The sequence below is a fragment of the Solanum dulcamara genome, chromosome 5 (assembly GCF_947179165.1).
Source record: "Solanum dulcamara chromosome 5, daSolDulc1.2, whole genome shotgun sequence".
Lineage (NCBI taxonomy): Eukaryota > Viridiplantae > Streptophyta > Magnoliopsida > Solanales > Solanaceae > Solanum > Solanum dulcamara.
In genome coordinates, this window is record NC_077241.1 from 12,922,182 (window position 1) to 12,942,120 (window position 19,939).

At 35.4% G+C, this 19,939-nt stretch overlaps 1 pseudogene; it reads left to right on the plus strand.

Annotated features, from left to right (window-relative positions):
• The first annotated feature begins 13,439 nt into the window (after positions 1 to 13,439).
• LOC129890476 (pentatricopeptide repeat-containing protein At5g61990, mitochondrial-like) lies at positions 13,440 to 18,556 on the plus strand (annotated as a pseudogene).
• The last annotated feature ends 1,383 nt before the right edge of the window (positions 18,557 to 19,939 follow it).

A 19,939-nucleotide genomic window follows, 5' to 3' on the forward strand; every position in this document is an offset into this window, starting at 1 on the left:
AATCCTATATTTTACAAGCAAAAAGGTTAGTGAATGTAAAAACTTGGGATTAGGCATAAGAATTCTCTTGAACTATGGGGAAATTGTCAGCTACACATCTAAATTATGTGAGGGTCCTATTATCCCATGAACTTAACTTTTTTGTATTATATACACCTCTAAATTATGTGAGAATCCTACTATCCCTCTCCCCAAAACTTAATTTTTCCATGTTATTTAAAGCCCTAAATTATTTTGGTCTAGTTTTTGCTGAATTGTTGTTGTCTAAGTGCAGTTTTTGGTCTAGTTTTAGTAGTGTTTCTGCGCATTTGTTTCTCAATTTTGGTCCAATATGATCCAATGGCATGAAAAAGAACAACTTGCAAGTTTTGTACACCAAATAAATGAAGGAAACATGTGCAACATATCAACTTTACAAGTAAGACAACTTCATAAATGACGAAAACCTGTACAAAATATAAAGAATAATTTTATAGATATCAAAACAAGTGATGCTGCTTCATAGATACAAAAATCAGTGCAGAAATGCACCTAACTATACAATAACATCATTTTAATAGACAAAATAGGTAAAACACAAAAATCAATGCAATCTTGATAATTAAGTTCAGGGAGTTATTGGACCCTCACATAATTCCGGAGGTGGGGGGTATGCAATGGAACCCTCGCATAGTTTGAGAGTGTAAATAATACGAAATAATTAAGTTCAATGGGGTAATAGGCTCACATAATTTAGATATGTAAGTGACCATTTTGCCATTGTTAAAGGGGGTTTTTATGCCTTTTTCTGAAAGACTTGGGGAATAGAATTCATTGATTAGATAGTGCATTTATTTCGTTTTAAGATATTAAAAAGCTAAACCATTTTTAACTGTTGACACCAATTAAAGAACTAATTATAAAACCTCTACACAACTTTTAAATCTAGAGGGAACCACATTAAATGAGAGATCATCATAATCGGATTTTGTTTCCCAAATACAATGAATTCACAGTTAAAGATAAAAAAAAACATAGCAATATAATACTACTGGCTTTACATATCTTTGCCTCATTTCTCAACTTCATTGTTAATTGTTGTTCGCGATATCTACAAAATACTATTATTCTTCAATCTAGGCCTAGTTTCTGGTGGAAATGCGGAGGTAAGTGAGGAGGGGGGGGGGTATTAATTCTTGGTAATTTCATTTTGCAGAATTTACTCTATATATCTAAGACAACTTATATTTGATTCCTCTTTTTTGATGATGTGAATGCTTCAATTTTCTCTCTTTGATGATGTTGAAATGAGTGAATTCTTTAAAAAACGTGAACAAATTAAATTTGAGTCAATCATGTCTATGTAGATCAAATTCTCCTTTGATTCTCGTGAATTTATTTTTTAAGTAGCCCTAGATATACCGGGTAAATTCTCCAGAATGAAATTGTGAAGAATAAGTGGGAAAACCCTCACAGGGAAACATTGGAGACTCAAAATAGTGAAATCACTAGGATCGGAATGATAGGTTGTAGAAACAGAATGTTGCTACTAGCTAGTTGGAGCATCTATTTTAAATGTATCTTTTTTTTCTTTTCTGATTTGTGCTGGATTTGATTTCTTCTCTTTTCTTGATGGTAAGATATTGTACTTTGTTTGAAGATGCTTTTGGTGGGATAGATTTTGAACAATGTTTCCTGCAATTTTTTGTGGTTAACATAGCTTAACACGATGGGATCACTGTTTATGAAGCAGTAGTGTCAATCAGATTAAATGTTCACATCTCATTGAGGAACAAACTTTGTAAGAGTAATATCAGCTACCTTTATGTCTTAACTATCTTCAAATTACTCATTGTAAATAAGCAAAGAGAGGTATACTTCAATTTTTTTCTCCGTCTGATTTACTTGCGACTTTTCAAAGGTGTTTACATACTTCAATATTGTTGTTAAACTTGAATTGCACTAGCTTTGTATTCTGCACAAATTTTATGAACATCCTATCCAAAATTCACTTTAAAGAACAACTTCTTTTGATTTAAAGTATCAGAATATTGATTCTAAACTGACATTCTTAGTTCTATTTAATGATGTCATGGAGAAGTTTTTCTTTCCTTACTTCGAAGAGGGTTTCAAGCTTTTAAAAGGAAATAATTAAAGAGACCACATCATAGATCATTCATATTTTTACTAAATCATCACTCTAAGGGAAGTAAAACATGTGGACCTGCATTGCTCTTTGACTAAGATTGGATTAGTATACCAAGGAAGACATGAAATATGGCAAAAAAATGCCCATAGATTAAACCTATGTTCAGGAAGACTAATTAAGCCAGGCAACTAAAAAGTCCTTCATTTGTTTGCTAAACCTATCCCTTATCCTAACTAATCCAATGTCAATCAAGCCAAATTGCATCTCCTTTTTAACCATACTCTTCCACAACACAATATTAGTTTAGTATTTTCCAATGCTACTGTTCACACTTAACTTGTCCTACAGAAGAGGAGTCCATCTCTAGTACAAGGACTCAAGATTTAAGCTCTACCTCAAGGAAGATCATTTCAAGTTTGAATTTGTTCATTTGGAATCTGGATTCTTCTACTTCATATTATTTAATATGAATATTTTCCCTCTCTTCTTTTTATATCATTCCTCAAGTCCCAATGAGGGAGGCAGACTAACTTTACTTGTTAGGTGACTGGAAGTCCGTGAAAGAGCTCTTCAGCTAGAGGCCGGGAATATCCAATAAGTTATATAGCTAGTTGTTTACAGCATTTATTCACGCTTGAGGAGGAAGAAGAGGATTTTGTTGACAAGTGGGGATGGATAGCTATATACCTGTGGTACTTAGACTTGTTCCATCATTTCAGAAATCTCTTCCGTGTATATTGACATCAATCTTAGCCCGGTAGATACAAAGAGTATAAAAATATTGTGAATGATAAGGACATGTTATCAAACTCGGTGTTGGTTGAAGACAGAGAGATCTACAATAGGGCATGGTTTATGCTGAATAAGGAACTGAGCTGGTTCCAAAGCCTAGCCATTTCTTGTTCAGTCGATACAACATACAGCCTTAGATGGTAGTAATTAGAAACCTATTGAGGATGTCGAGTTAACTCGACAACGGCAAATTCTATCCCAAAGACTAGTGTAGTTAGAGCAGAGGGTATTGTGATTTGTGCTTGCGTTTATGGAGTTTTGTTGGGGATGAGGCTGACTGTTTAATTTTCTTGCATGTAAATTTTCATGCTGAAGGACTGAAAGATTCTTTTTCTGCTTATCCTTTTCTTCTCCAGATGACAATGTTTGATATCCAAAATTAAGCACAAGTCAACTATCAATATTTAACATCCAAAATTAAAGCACAAAAAAATCCTCTTCCTTTTGCATTGGAAAAGAAGTCATGATGCTCAATAGTTCCTTACAACATCACATGAGGTGGTTTTTATCACACCCCGATCTTAATAGGGTGTGATGGGCACCCGACCCCATGCTCGGAGCCGAGCGAACCCGCTACATCATATTACATACTTAATCTCTTTAGACTTGTACATCAAAAGAAATGAAAAACATAGCTAAGCTTTGCGAATCTTGCTTTCCAAAATCTATCATCCCATAAAACTCGTGACATACGACATAATAACATATTGGCTGGTGACGCCGCTTACAAAGCTGACACTCTATACCCTCGACTCTGTCTGCAAAGTCTCTAACTTCGAATGAAATATCATAGCGCATATACTCTGACTCGGCAGCACTCCAGGAACAAGTGGAGTTGCTAACCCCGCTGCAACATCTTCTATAATAGCTTCTACTCATCTGGGTGTACCTGCGCGGCATGAAATGCAGCCCCCGAAGAAAAGGGGGTCAGTACGAATTTTGTACTGAGTATTTAAGGCATAAATAGTAACATAGTAAGGAATATAAATATGAATAATAACAGAATAGAAATATAGAACATATCACGAGGTAGAGAAGTAACCTGTACATATGAGTGCCTTTTAGGCCGGAGGCCATGCATGCCTGTCTTTTCTTTAAAAAAACATTTCTTTTTCATATACATAGAAAATAGAACATGTCATATCGCCCACATATGTCCCACGTCCGGTCATCCCGCGTCCCGGATGAAAATTACGCCAACTGACCAAGTGGCAATGCGTCTATAGAGCCATATATAAACCTTCCCCATATCCCCTATATACATATACATATACATATACATATAGACAACATGTAGGAGAGCTCAACGAAATTCATGTATCTATCGGAGTGATGGAAGGTCGGTAATCTCTGATTGTATTATAGACTAACCATGGTCGCTTTGTCTCACCTTGAAGGAACAATTATTATAAGATGAGACTATCAAAGAAGGATAATATTAAGAGAACGTAGAATAAGGTCACAATCTCGTAAGGCGCCAAATCGTATACATATGCACATAGGACCAATTTTCAAGACTCGTAGAATAATCGAAATGAGCTATGATTCAAAAATCAAGACAAGAGTCATGTCAAGTACCTGTCAAAAATTACAATGGATTATATCAAAATAAAACTTTTGGAATCATATACACGTATCTAAGCACGAGAAAATATCCTTTGGAAACTCAAGAAAATTGGTCATCCTAGTGGCTCTACGAATAGGACTTCCTTGAAATTGTATAAAATGTCATATACTTGTTTCATAAAACCCATGTCAAAAGAAAGAGTAGCTCTATATACTTATGTCAAAACATGCCAAGAGAAAGAAGGGTAAACCTTACATACATGAAGCCGTTCTTATCATAGCCATCATAGACATATTCTCATCCTCGACATCATCAATGTCGTTGTAAAACATATCTATCGTTATTGTCATAAAAGCTTGTAATACTATAAACCTTTATTTTGGGAAACTATAGACATTTTGGAAAACATTGACGGGTTATAGGAAAAATAGTCATTTCCTTGGGACCATTGACACCTAGCTTTTGAAAACAAAGAAAATATGGAAGCACTTATGAAACCATAACATCGGAATCATGCCTTGAAAGAAAAGGGTAAGCCTTACATACCTTGTCCGCTTCCTTAGTCAATTCCACTTAAATCTTGGCCTTCCCAAAAATCTATAACAATGTTAACGAATGCAAACATTAGATGTAGATATCCAAGATTCTCATCCTAAACTAACATTTTTTTTCTATCGAAATTTCGCAGAACTTCCCCTGTAAATACACCATCCCAGAGATTTCAGCTCGGCCAAATATCAAAAACCATCCAACAACAACAACCATCAGCACATATACCATTAAATTACTTCAATATCCCATAATACAACTCCAAATAACTAGCTCAAAATTTACGATACCAAAATAGAGTTTTTAACCTTTATTTCATAAAATTTTTAACCATACCAAACGGGGGGTCGTGTGGCTGCAACCAGAAGCAACCATACCCTTTTTAAAATAATTTAAAGCCCTGCAACACGCAACCCAACCAGCTGCAACCGCAGCACCACAACGACAACACACTACGCAACTTCGATTTAACTACTACGACTTCCATTTAGTTGTTTCTAACGTCAAGCATCCTTATACATTTTTTTCACTTCCAGCATCATTTAATACATTTAACATACCACATAACAACCTCATAAAATACAATTGAAAGATAAACCTTACCTTGCTCAAAACTCGCCAAAACTTGCCTCGGAAGCTCTCGTAGTGCGGCTAAAATTTTGGGGCTGTTTGGTAACGTTTTGGGTTGCTCCAAACCATATATTTACATTACCAATACCTTCATAACATCTTGGTATACCCTATATAATTAATTCACGGAATGAAATCGGAGACTTACCTCTTTTTTTCTCCCCCAAAACCGAGCTCTCTCTCTAGCTTCAAGTTTCTCTTCTCTTCTTCCTCTTGAATTTTCTAGAATTCTCTTGGGATAAGAATGAACCTAATGAGTCATAAGACACACATATATATATCTTCCACCACTTATCCATATTTTAAAATAAGTCCCTCAAATATGAATATAGACACATGACCCCTTCTCCATTTTTTTCTAGAATCTTCTTTAAAAAAAATAAAGATGACTTAATTGCCTTGCCATGTACACTTTGGTTCATATATATTCATCACATGGCCATAAAAGAGTGCACCCCTACATGAATTTTCTTGAACACTTTGGTCTTTCAAGAACTTTCTTGAACACTTTGTGAAATTCCTGTTTTACCTCTAGCCTTCCACAATATTACCATAGGCTACTTTGCGAATTTTCCTTTTTTCCCTTTGCCTTTCTCAATATTTCCACACTATTAATGTTCATAAATAATATTCATAACCAACTTGTACATTAAAATAAATTTTGGAAGATGGTCATTTCCTTCACTTTACCACGACTAATTTAAAATATCCAACCATATAAAATACAGGATATAACATCCTTCCCCCCCTTAGAACATTCGTCCTCGAATGTTCAACTGACCTCATGGGATGTATTAATACTTCGGGAGGGTTCCTATTATTGCTATCCTTTTTTTTCATGCCCATTCCTTATCCCGCACTCCATTCTCCTTATACTCGAACTCCTAGGTCTTACACGTGTCCTCATTCCATGTTATTGGTTTCCTTTTCTGGTACTTGAGAATATTGTGATCCCTCTTTGTCCTAATATAATATGGTCTCGCGCTTTGCCGGTGATTTCTCTCAGGAGTTTCACTTACTGAGGTTTCCTTATTTTTCACCTCCTTCTAATACTCTGATCTCTTTGTTTTCTATCTACTTACTCTCTTTATTTCCAAATATCGTTCCACTAGAATTTTCAATCTTAACCTATAGTCAAATAATAGTAGCGTACGTTGCAATAATTGTACCCTTTATTTTTGTTGTCGCTCGATCTTCGGTACCCTTGCGTGATTAATGCCTTCCTTACCGTGACACCAGTTGCTGGAACTCACATATTCACCGATACAATCGTACGTGGGACATCCTACACATTCATATGTAAATGTATATATTTACCATCGACTAGCCCACAAAATACTTCCAAACGTTGTTCAAGCATATCCTTATTCTAAAGCTGTGATGTACTTTTTGTCTCTTCACCAACCTAGTCTACCTCATCTTACGCGGTCTGTTAAGGTTTCCAGCCATTCTATAACTCTAGTTTTTCCTTAGGTTACTCTAACTTCTCCTTTGTCTCTTACGTCTGAATATATAGAATTCTTGCATACTTCCCATGGGGTCACCCATTCTAGTACTACTCTTGCCCAAGCACGCTTAACCTCATAACTTTGATGGAATCGGGTGCATTAATGTCGATATAATCGCGTCCACTTCCTCACATGACCTTTATTACATTATCGGGAGCAAGTCAAGGTCTTACAGGTTCCAAGACACTTTCGTAACACGTCCTTCTTTTACAATTACTATTTTTCCCTTTTTGATCCTCAATCTTCACCTTTCTCTTTCGTGCATGACTATCTTTCGTCCTGGACTCCCAGATTCCCGAGGGTAGTGATCGTACCTTCATCGCCATGCCAATTCCATAACCTCTCTGAAATAACGCATCTCACTTATTGTTTATTTACAGTATTTCCTTCCCACACTTATTCCTGATAGGCGTACCCAGTCTGGCAGGATCTCCTCACCACGCCTACTATTTAAAATCTATGCGTAGCAAATATCAACAGTACCTCACAGAACATACAACTATATGACACATTCCAGCCATCCAGTATTCCCAGTTTCAGATAGCAAAGCAAATATATCCAGACTTACCTCTATAACTCGCCATATCGTTACTCACCTCCTTCTGTCGCGTATAAGGCTTATATAGGGAATTTCTTTTCCTATGACTTGGCTCTATTGCACGATCTAGGACGGAAAGAAGGTCAACAATCCCTAGATACCCCGTAGCCTCCTGCTTATAAATATGACCGGCTTCACATCCATAAACAAGACTCTACTGGACACGACTTTGTAGACAACCCTTTGACCGACCTGCTCTCATACCACTTTGTCACACCCCGATCTTAATAGGGTGTGATGGGCACCCGACCCCATGCTCGGAGCCGAGCGAACCCGCTACATCATATTACATACTTAATCTCTTTAGACTTGTACATCAAAAGAAATGAAAAACATAGCTAAGCTTTGCGAATCTTGCTTTCCAAAATCTATCATCCCATAAAACTCATGACATACGATATAATAACATATTGGCTGGTGACGCCGCTTACAAAGCTGACACTCTATACCCACGACTCTGTCTGTAAAGTCTCTAACTTCGAATGAAACATCATAGCGCATATACTCTGACTCGGCAGCACTCCAAGAACAAGTGGAGTTGCTAACCCCGCTGCAACATCTTCTATAATAGCTTCTACTCGTCTGGGTGTACCTGCGCGGCATAAAACGCAGTACGAATTTCGTACTGAGTATGTAAGGCATGAATAGTAACATAGTAAGGAACATAAATATGAATAATAACAGAATAGAAATATAGAACATATCACGAGGTAGAGAAGTAACCTGTACATATGAGTGCCTTTTAGGCCGGAGGCCATGCATGCCTGTCTTTTCTTTAAAAAAACATTTCTTTTTCATATACATAGAAAATAGAACATGTCATATCGCCCACATATGTCCCGCGTCCGGTCATCCCGCGTCCGGGATGAAAATTACGCCAACTGACCAGGTGGCAATGCATCTATAGAGCCATATATAAACCTTCCCCATATCCCCTATATACATATACATATACATATAGACAGCATGCAGGAGAGCTCAACGAAATTCATGTATCTATCGGAGTGACGGAAGGTCAGTAATCTCCGATTGTATTATAGACTAACCATGGTCGCTTTGTCTCACCTTGAAGGAACAATTATTATAAGATGAGACTATCAAAGAAGGATAATATTAAGAGAACGTAGAATAAGGTCACAATCTCGTAAGGCGCCAAATCATATACATATGCACATAGGACCAATTTTCAAGACTCGTAGAATAATCGAAATGAGCTATGATTCAAAAATCAAGACAAGAGTCATGTCAAGTACCTATCAAAAATTACAATGGATTATATCAAAATAAAACTTTTGGAATCATATACACGTATCTAAGCACGAGAAAATATCCTTTGGAAACTCAAGAAAATTGGTCATCCTAGTGGCTCTACGAATAGGACTTCCTTGAAATTGTATAAAATGCCATATACTTGTTTCATAAAACCCATGTCAAAAGAAAGAGTAGCTCTATATACTTATGTCAAAACATGCCAAGAGAAAGAAGGGTAAACCTTACATACATGAAGCCGTTCTTATCATAGCCATCATAGACATATTCTCATCCTCGACATCATCAATGTCGTTGTAAAACATATCCATCGTTATTGTCATAAAAGCTTGTAATACAATAAACCTTTGTTTTGGGAAACTATAGACATTTTGGAAAACATTGACGGGTTATAGGAAAAGTAGTCATTTCCTTGGGACCATTGACACCTAGCTTTTGAAAACAAAGAAAATATGGAAGCACTTATGAAACCATAACATCGGAATCATGCCTTGAAAGAAAAGGGTAAGCCTTACATACCTTGTCCGCTTCCTTAGTCAATTCCACTTAAATCTTGGCCTTCTCAAAAATCTATAACAATGTTAACGAATGCAAACATTAGATGTAGATATCCAAGATTCTCATCCTAAACTAACATTTTTTTTCTATCTAAATTTCGGCAGCACTTCCCCTGTAAATACACCATCCCAGAGATTTCAGCTCGGCCAAATATCAAAAACCATCCAACAACAACAACCAGCAGCACATATACCATTAAATTACTTCAATATCCCACAATACAACTCCAAATAACTAGCTCAAAATTTACGATACCAAAATAGAGTTTTTAACCTTTATTTCATAAAATTTTTAACCATACCAAACGGGGGGTCGTGTGGCTGCAACCAGAAGCAACCATACCCTTTTTAAAATAATTTAAAGCCCTGCAACACGCAACCCAACCAGCTGCAACCGCAGCACCACAACGACAACACACTACGCAACTTCGATTTAACTACTACGACTTCCATTTAGTTGTTTCTAACGTCAAGCATCCTTATACATTTTTTTCACTTCCAGCATCATTTAATACATTTAACATACCACATAACAACCTCATAAAATACAATTGAAAGATAAACCTTACCTTGCTCAAAACTCGCCAAAACTTGCCTCGGAAGCTCTCGTAGTGCGGCTAAAATTTTGGGGCTGTTTGGTAACGTTTTGGGTTGCTCCAAACCATATATTTACATTACCAATACCTTCATAACATTTTGGTATACCCTATATAATTAATTCACGGGATGAAATCGGAGACTTACCTCTTTGTTTCTCCCCCAAAACCGAGCTCTCTCTCTCTAGCTTCAAGTTTCTCTTCTCTTCTTCCTCTTGAATTTTCTAGAATTCTCTTGGGATAAGAATGACCCTAATGACTCATAAGACACATATATATATATATCTTCCACCACTTATCCATATTTTAAAATAAGTCCCTCAAATATGAATATAGACACATGACCCCTTCTCCATTTTTTTCTAGAATCTTCTTTAAAAAAAATAAAGATGACTTAATTGCCTTGTCATGTACACTTTGGTTCATATATATTCATCACATGGCCATAAAAGAGTGCACCCCTATATCAATTTTCTTGAACACTTTGGTCTTTCAAGAACTTTCTTGAACACTTCGTAAAATTCCTGTTTTACCCCTAGCCTTCCACAATGTTACCATAGGCTACTTTGCGAATTTTCCTTTTTGCCCTTTGCCTTTCTCAATATTTTCACACTATTAATGTTCATAAATAATATTCATAACCAACTTGTACATTAAAATAAATTTTGGAAGATGGTCTTTCCCTTTACTTTACCACGGCTACTTTAAAATATCCAACCGTATAAAATATGGGATATAACATCTGTCGAGAATCCTTTTTATCGGATGGATTTAACCTTCTATTTTCTTACCCCAAAACTGAGCATGGGCCATATTTAGTATTTCGAATAACCATATTAATTATTATAGTGTTACAAAGCTTCCATCTCCCAGTCCTGATGTGCGTTTTCTTTTCCCACCGCAAGCATCATATAGTTAAAAGTTAAACTTGTATTCAATTACCGTAGCATCAGTCTTCTAATTGTTGCACAATCTTCTGGTTGATGGTTATAACTCAAAAGTCTGGCATTTGGTTTACTGGAATATGAGCCAAGGAATGCCTTGGCTTACAACTCCATGTTTGCTTCACCCTCATTTAGACTTTGCTAACATCTATTTTTCTCCCCCTCTGCAATTTCATTATCATGGATCTTGTACTGACTCAACTCTGGTTGTTGTCATGCAGATGAAAGATGAGGTGCAGAATAATTGATATTGAGAGTTTTGACTTTTTCTTGTTGCTGAAGTTTGAGATTCCAAGAAGACATCATCAGGACCACCAACAAGCCAGAATCTTTTATGGAATGGTATGTACATACACATATATAGTAGAAATCTACTACAGTGATCCAGCTAGTCCTTGGCTACTGACAATACATTATTGTAGCTACTTCTTTTTGGCCGGGTAATTAAATAGGCATAGAATATTTGATTATTCAAATGTTGAGTGAAGTGAATAGTATGAACTTATCTTCTTCTGGTATCTGACTTAGGTTAATCTTGTTCATCTTAAACTTCTATTGGATCTTCATGGGCAAAAATATCCCTAGTTTTTTTTGAGTTTGTCATGCAAAAGTGATTTATTAGAAGATCTATCTACCTGAGCTGTTTGTTGAAATAAGCATCGAGTCGAGTTGTTCTATTTCACAGGCAATTTATACGAGGATAATCATGCACAGGGCGGATTGAACCCATAACTTTCAATGTCGAGTATAAATTTATGTGAAAAAATTTAATAAAATTGTGATATATAGTAGACATGAACCTGTAACCTTAAATATATATTGAATGCAATGCTAAGACTCTTAAAAGGTTGAACTCATAGAGTTTAAATCTTGAATCAGCCTCTGATCATTCAAATCTTATAACGCGGGAGATGATACTAATTACAAGATTACTATATTATATCTACTATCACTGGGTGCGTTCTTCATTGTAATAAATCTAAGTTATCACTTTTGATTTAAATTAGATGTTTTTTGTCCTAAAAGTACCATTGGCTCAGATTAAATCACTTCATCCAATGTAGTTTTGATTTTTCGTAAGGGAAAACTACACAAAATAGACCTTTTAAACAAACTATTTACCACTTCATACCTCACCCCAAAATAATTCCTTCCGGTACCCATTCGCCCAAACTAATTACCCCTATACCCCTCTAATTATTTTTAAATTTGTGCGCTGACGTCAGCGCCCACCCTACATGATACCGATAGGGTATCATATACCGATGGAGTATCACAGAGGATTAAGCTCATTCCTACATGATACCGATATGGTATCAATATACCAATGGAGTATCACAAATAATATATTTACTAATTAGTTTAATAAATAAGATTGTGATTTTAATAATTTATCTCTTAATTGTTTTATTTTTATTTCTTAAAAAAAGAGTTCAATCCTATATGATACCGATAAAGTATCAATATATTGTTATAGTATCATTGAGGATTTTAAAAGTGTCTCATTAAGGATTTTCAATATCATGATCATATACAAATATACTGTGGTAGTATCATTCATGTAATATCGAATGACTTAGGAAAGTTTTTATGATACCATCACAGTATATATATACTATGATGGTATCATTCAACATTTGTATGAAACGATCCTTCATGATACCATGTCTCATTAAGGACTGAAGCAGCCTCCATGATACCATGTTAGTATATGATACTGTTACGGTATCTTGATCGCGAATCTCGTGCTTTAGGGGTATGAATTGTAAAAGGGCATTTGTCTATAATTATTTTACTTTTATGGGGCATATGCTTAGTTTTCCCTTTTCATAACCGTATGGAATGACAAAAAATTAAAAAATTGATATTCTCTTCCAAAGGTGATATTTTATTGGAACCAATTGTGACTATAAATAACATTAGAAACAAACTATAGATAATAAGAAGAAAGGTATGAGTAACAAAAGAAAGTAGTAGTACTAGTAAAGCATATTTTCGTCTTTTATATAATGTAATACACGCAATAACACTAATTTGAATTTAGTATATAACAATGTGTCAATTGTAGCATAACCAAAATTGTATTATTAAATGCAAAATCTAACAGTATCGTTAAGCAGGCAACGAATATAAATTTAAATATTTGAAAATTACGGGCAAAATTGTTGGCCAATAATTTACAAGCTGCAAAACTGGTGGCAGATACAACAGAAACAGAACCCTTTTCATTTTGCTCTCTGAGACACCCCTTCTCCCGGCCAAACATCTCACAAGGATTTGATTAAATCAAAATCTTCACAGATGCTGCAATATCACGCAGCTCCTCCATTGAAACCTTCTTCCACACTCAATCAATCATCAGGTGGCCTTTTGAACCTTCCAAAGGCAAGTCGTTATGGTGATTTTCAATCTCCGTATTCTCTGTACACTGATTATCACCAGGCTCCTCTGTCTTCCTCCCGCTTGCATCCACATTTATTGGTTTCTGGGATTTCATTGTCTGATGATTTTGCAACTTCTGCTGAATCATCAATAAAATTAAGAACCGGAAGACCACCAGTAGAACCAAATGCATGGGGCATGCTTTCCATCTTTTATATCCTTATTTACTATATTCAACAAAATACTTTCGTTATATAAAATACCTTTCTATACAATATCATTTGATATAATAAATTTATACCAAGAATAAATATCCCATAATATAGCAATAAATTTACTTTGCCACAAATTATATTTATACCAAAAAAAATACATCATATATTTTAGATATAAAAAATTATACCATACATATACTACATATATATTCATATAATAGACATTTTTTCTTTAAAAATAAATAATACTTTCAATAGAATAATTTGTACCATGAATATTTATCCCATAAATTTATACCAATACTATAAGAATAATCCGTCTTTTTTCATAAAAGTATATTTATACTATAAAATATATAATATATATTTAAGATATAAAAAAAAGTATACCCTGCATATATTTAAAATAAAAGTTGTAAAAAATATCCTACAAAATAATACTTTACATATAAATTTATACCATGAATATTTATTCCATAAATGTATACCATAATAAAATAATAATTTATTTTATCTAAATTATATTTATACCATAAAATACATAATATATTTTAGATAATATAAGGAATTAACTATTCATGTATTGCGTATAAAAAATCATATGTAATAATATTATTAATATTGATTTTATACAATATACATGTAAGTTTATCACAACATATCTCTCAAATTTAGAATATCTTTATAACTATATTTTTATAATATTGAATATTTTTAGCCGAATCCCGCACCCTTATCCATACTCGGATTCGCATCTCCGAATCTTAAAATTTAGATTTTCCCGAATCTGACTCTCGAATTCGTATCCATCTCGGACACCCGCACCCGAGTCCGAGCACCTTAGTATACAATAAACTAATTAGTATACAACAAATATAGTCATGTTTTATTTACATAAAAAATAGCCAAAATCATAGAAAATATACAGTGATTATACAATATAGTTTGCCAAAAGTCATAAAAAGTATACATTGACTATACAATATAGATTACTTATACATGAGTTATACACTGAATATATATTATGATACACTCTATACATGAAATATACACCGAATGGTCATTTTTTTTGTAATTAAAATGACCGAATGGCCATCTACTATAATTATCCCTATTTTTTATTCTTAGCCTAAAGTCTATTCTTTCTCTTCATCTTTCACAAGGTTAATGGAGGAAATGATCAATGCACGCTAAAAAGCAAAAACGCATCACCCTTCACCATTTGATCTAGTTTGATGCTTATGATTCCTTTCTAAAATCCAATGAATAATGTCTTCCGCTTTACTCACTTTGAACTTACCCCACCTTGGAGGAAATGGGAGCATTTATGGAACAAGGTAAATATCTTCATCGAGTAGAGCCCATGATGACAAAACACATTAGTGAAGGTAGGCTTTTGGAATTGATGTCCACTAGTCAAACAATGATGGGTTGCCTGGATAACAATTTGGGTCCATTTAGAGTTTTGGTATAATAGATATGGCCAAACGGAAGGTTTGACCTATAAGAGCAACAACCTGAGAATAGGGGAATCTCATGACATGGGAGGAACACGGTTATGAAGACTTTCTAGGGATTATGGTGTTCAAGAAAAAAGGCAGAAAAAATCAAAGCTAACTTAGTCGTGGTCATCACAAATTTCCTAAGTGGCCAACATCACCATTGTACCAATGGTTTTAGCAAACCCAGAACAAAATAAGGTATTTATAGAAGTCTAAAACTAGTCCTAAACCAACTAGGAAAAGGAAGCTTGATGCACTTCAGATTGCTATGGACGGGAGCCACCACGGTCAGTGGTGGGCACCACGGCTCGTGGTGGCCTTCCTTGGTGATTGCCTTAGAATTTTATAGCTGGCCATCCCACCACGGCACCCACCACGGCAGTGGTGAGGACCGTGAGGCTCTTGGTGGTTGCCTTGGCCATGTTGCTCCTTGCTTTGGCTCTTGGTAATTTCTTTGTCCTTGCCACTTCTTGCCTTTGCATTTTGATGCCTTCCTCTTCAATACGGAACCCACCACGGCCAGTGGTAAGCACCAAGACTCATGGTGGATGGGCGTGGTGCATGCCTTAGCCCAAAAGTTGGCTGCCTTCTCTTGGCTGGATTCTTCACGGATGAGGGCTTCCTTGCACGGCCAGTATTGCACACCACGGACCGTGGTGGATGTATTGGTGTGAATACTTGGTCAAAAGATGATGATTTAATCTCTCAACACCCATTCCAAGGTCCTTCAAGTTCCGGTGAAGTTCGTTCTTTGAGTTCTCCTTTTAAGTTGTCTGAAACCTTGCCAAACTCAAGTGTTTGAACACCTCTTGTGAGATTTTTCTTTCCTTTTGGCATCACCACAACATCGAGCTACCAACATCCTTCAAGATCAAACAAATTTTCACATGAATCATGCCAAATATCATCAACTCAAGCGTGCTTCAATTTTCCTGAAAACTAACTAAAAACACATATCAAACTAACAAAATGCGCTTGAGAACTTACAATAACTACTTATTTTGGGCGTCATAAATATTGTATTTTGGCGACACATCAGTAGTTTAAATTATTTTTTCAAGAAACAAGTTCATAGAAAAACATCAATTTCATAATAGTAAGTAAAATATGTAAATTTAAGGAAAATCTCTTGAAACACAATCATGAGGACTCAAATCATCACAAATCAACCTATCACAATCATGGGGCGCATGGAAGAAAAATGTTCATGCTTTAGTTTAGCCTTACATACCTTAAAAGCTCCACAAATCTTGATGAAAAATCTTAACTTGAAGAAGAACAATCAAGATACCCTTTTTGAAATTCTTGGATTTGTTTTCTTGGAAACCCTATGGTTAGGATTTAAGATTTCTCTTAGTGATTCATGTATGTATGAAGAAATTTAGGTTGGAAATATTGAAATCTATGAAGAATAACTTACCTTGATGAAGAACCTTGAAAGAGAACCCCAACTTGATGTTTTTCTTGAAAATTCTAGAGCGTTAAAGTTTAGGAGTGAATGAGAGGGTTTTTAATGAGGAAAAACTGATTTCTACATGTTTAGGGACATTAAAATAACTCCCCAAAGGGTTATAGGATAAAAATACCCTTAAAAAATAAAAGGGACGTCGTTTGGCTTAGGCAGTGGAGTCCGCGTCCTCTCCGCTTCGCGGAGCCATCGCGGACTTCTGCCAGGATGGAACATCCTCAGTAAAATGGTCATAACATTTTACTCCAAACTCCAAATGAGGCAAACTTGTAGCGTTAAATAAAGGACACGTAGACCTCTTTAATTTGATAGGTCATAAACTACCTAAATGTTAATATTCTGAGAGATATGATTGTTTAAAGTTGACCCTTATAAGATCTTATATGAAAACTTAATCGGTAAATGATTTTTCAACTCGACTTAGTACTAGAGGTTCCTTATGACCATAATTCACTTCAAATACACTTTAAATACTTATAAATTGATCCTAACTCATACATAAAATTAGAAGTCATCCAGTTCGAGTTTACACGCATATGAAGAATGGTTCGAGTCTTGGCGAAAAAATTTGGGTGTTACAGGGTTTAACACCTCAAAGTTATAGTTCAATGGATAATGGGTAACGTAAATTGGTTATAGTATGAAACTAATAAAAATGTACTAAGAAGTCGTGTGATGGATAAGAGGGTTTAATCCCATAATAATTTTAAGTGCCCTTTAATCCCTCGTTTGATGCAAAGGATGGGATAACTTATCCCACGATTAACAATTAGTACTGGGATAAGTTATCCCTTCCCGAGGATGGAATAATAATCTCATGATAACTTATCCAGGGATAAAGTATGTTAAATAATAAAAATACCCCCCTTAAACTCTCTTTTATATACCACTTTTTATATTCATGTGTATTAACATAGTTTTTAACAACATTTATATTAACATTCACAACCTTAATTAATCGTTGTTTTTATGATAATATATTTTCTATTAAAAATTTACATTTTATAAATAAAATTTCTATTTTTGAATATATTATAAGTTGAATTTATTTGTCTAATTCTTATGTTTATTTATATTTTGATTTCTCTTAAAATGTTCACTTCACTACTAAATTACGTATTTTAATTAAATAGTTTATTAATCACTTAAAGATTATATTTTATATATCAATTAACTTTGCCCTGTGCAATACGCTTCTTTGTGGGCTAGTGTGGTAAGATGGAGAAGGCGTATGAACTTGTGGATGAGATGACTAGAGAAGGTATTGAGCCTGATTCGATAACTTATACCTTGTTGATCGAGGGACATTGTCAAGGGAGTAATGTTGCCACTGCCTTGGAACTTCTTGAAGAAATGAAGGAGAAAAATCTGGCCTCTGTTGAGTCAACCTATTGTATGATAATTAATTGTCTCTGCCGCAATAAGGATCCAAACTCGGCTATGTCTTCTCTTCTTCCAGATTTGATAATGAAGAATGGGAAGCGAAATGCTCATACCTGGAGAACTTTATTAATGAATTATACTGGTAAAGGCTACTTACAACAGTTGAGGGGGATTTTGGAGGCAATGCATGAGCATGGGATTGTGCCAGCTACTCCCCATTACAATATTCTTATAAAGGGCCTCTGCGAGACGCAGAAAATGGAAGCTGCTCAAAGTTGCTTGGTTGAAATGCTGGATAGAGGCCTAAACCCTGACCAGGGTACTTATGAATCCTTTATTATTGGATATTGTGAAAAAGGGGAGTTGCGAAACGCATATAGATATTTATTTCAGATGCTGCATCATGGGTTTAAGCCCAACAAAGCAATTTATAGTGCTGTGATTAGTGCGAACTGCAAAAGTTGTTAGGTAAGCGAAGCCTTTGGGGTATTTAGAAGTATGCTTGCTCTGGGGTTCTTGGAAGTGTGTGAGGCCTATCTTGTCCTCCTTCGTGGTCTTTGATAAAATAGGGGTTGTGACTTAATTAGTTAGTCACTAGTTGTTATTGGTTTGTTGTAAATAGTGGTTAGTTGTTATTTGGTTGTGGTAAATGGTAGTTAGTTGTTAGTAATTAGTTTAGCCAACTAAGTAAAATATCCAAGATAGAAAGGCACGTGTGTATATAAGGAAGAATACTCTAGAAGGTGGAGTACTGAAAAACATTTTTACATTTTCCAAATACACCATTAAGCTTCCATGGCTAATCTCTCTTTTCTTCTTCCTCTTCTATCTTCAATCTTCATCTACTGATAAGTAGACTCTGTTTTCTTCATGGTATCAGAGCCGTCGGCCATAGATATGGTCTAGATCGAGCTGGTTGAGGATCGAAGCTGTTGGAATCGGTAAGAGAAACAATGGCGGAGGTTTTGGACAACGAGCTACCTGAAAAGCTAAGTCACAACCACCAGTTGTACCTAAGTGCTTCAGATACTTTCGGAGTGATGTTGATCTCTATTCAGTTGACCGGATCTGAAAATTATTTGGTTTGGAGTTGTTTGATGCGAATCGCCATACTTGGACGCAACAAGTTGGGATTCATCAATGGAACATGTAAAAAGTCTAATTTTGGTACGAATTTAACACATTTGTGGGAGCGATGCAACGCGATAGTTTTGTCGTGGATAATGAACTGCGTATTGAAGGAGTTACTAAGTGGAATCGTATATTCTTCTGATGCAAGCTCTGTGTGGAACGATCTAAAGGAACGTTTTGATAAGGTTGATGGATCGAGAATCTTCCAACTACACAGAGAAATCGCAACCACAACTCAAGGTACGAGTAGCATCTCTGAGTATTTTACGAAACTGCGTTTGCTGTGGGCTGAGTTTGATAATCTAGCCCCCTTTCCTGGTTGTGATTGCGAGAAATCACGCGATTTCAAGGAGTTTATGAAGAGGCAAAAACTGCTGCAATTTTTAATGGGACTGAATGAATCATATGAACAATCTCGAGGTCAAATTTTGATGTTAGTCCCACTCTCATCCATCAATCAAGCTTATTCTATGATGATTGAGCGAGAAAGTCAAAGAGTTATGGTTAATATGATTGGGTCATCCATGAATGGAGAAATCACAGCTCTCATGACATATCGAGGAGGAAATTTTAATCGATTCAAGAAGAATATGGATATACAATGTGATTATTGCAAGTTGAGAAGTCATCTAAAAGTGGATTGCTACAAATTGCATGGTTATCCTCTAGATTACAAATTTAAAAGAAAACCAAATGGTCCCAATTCTATTCACACACGTG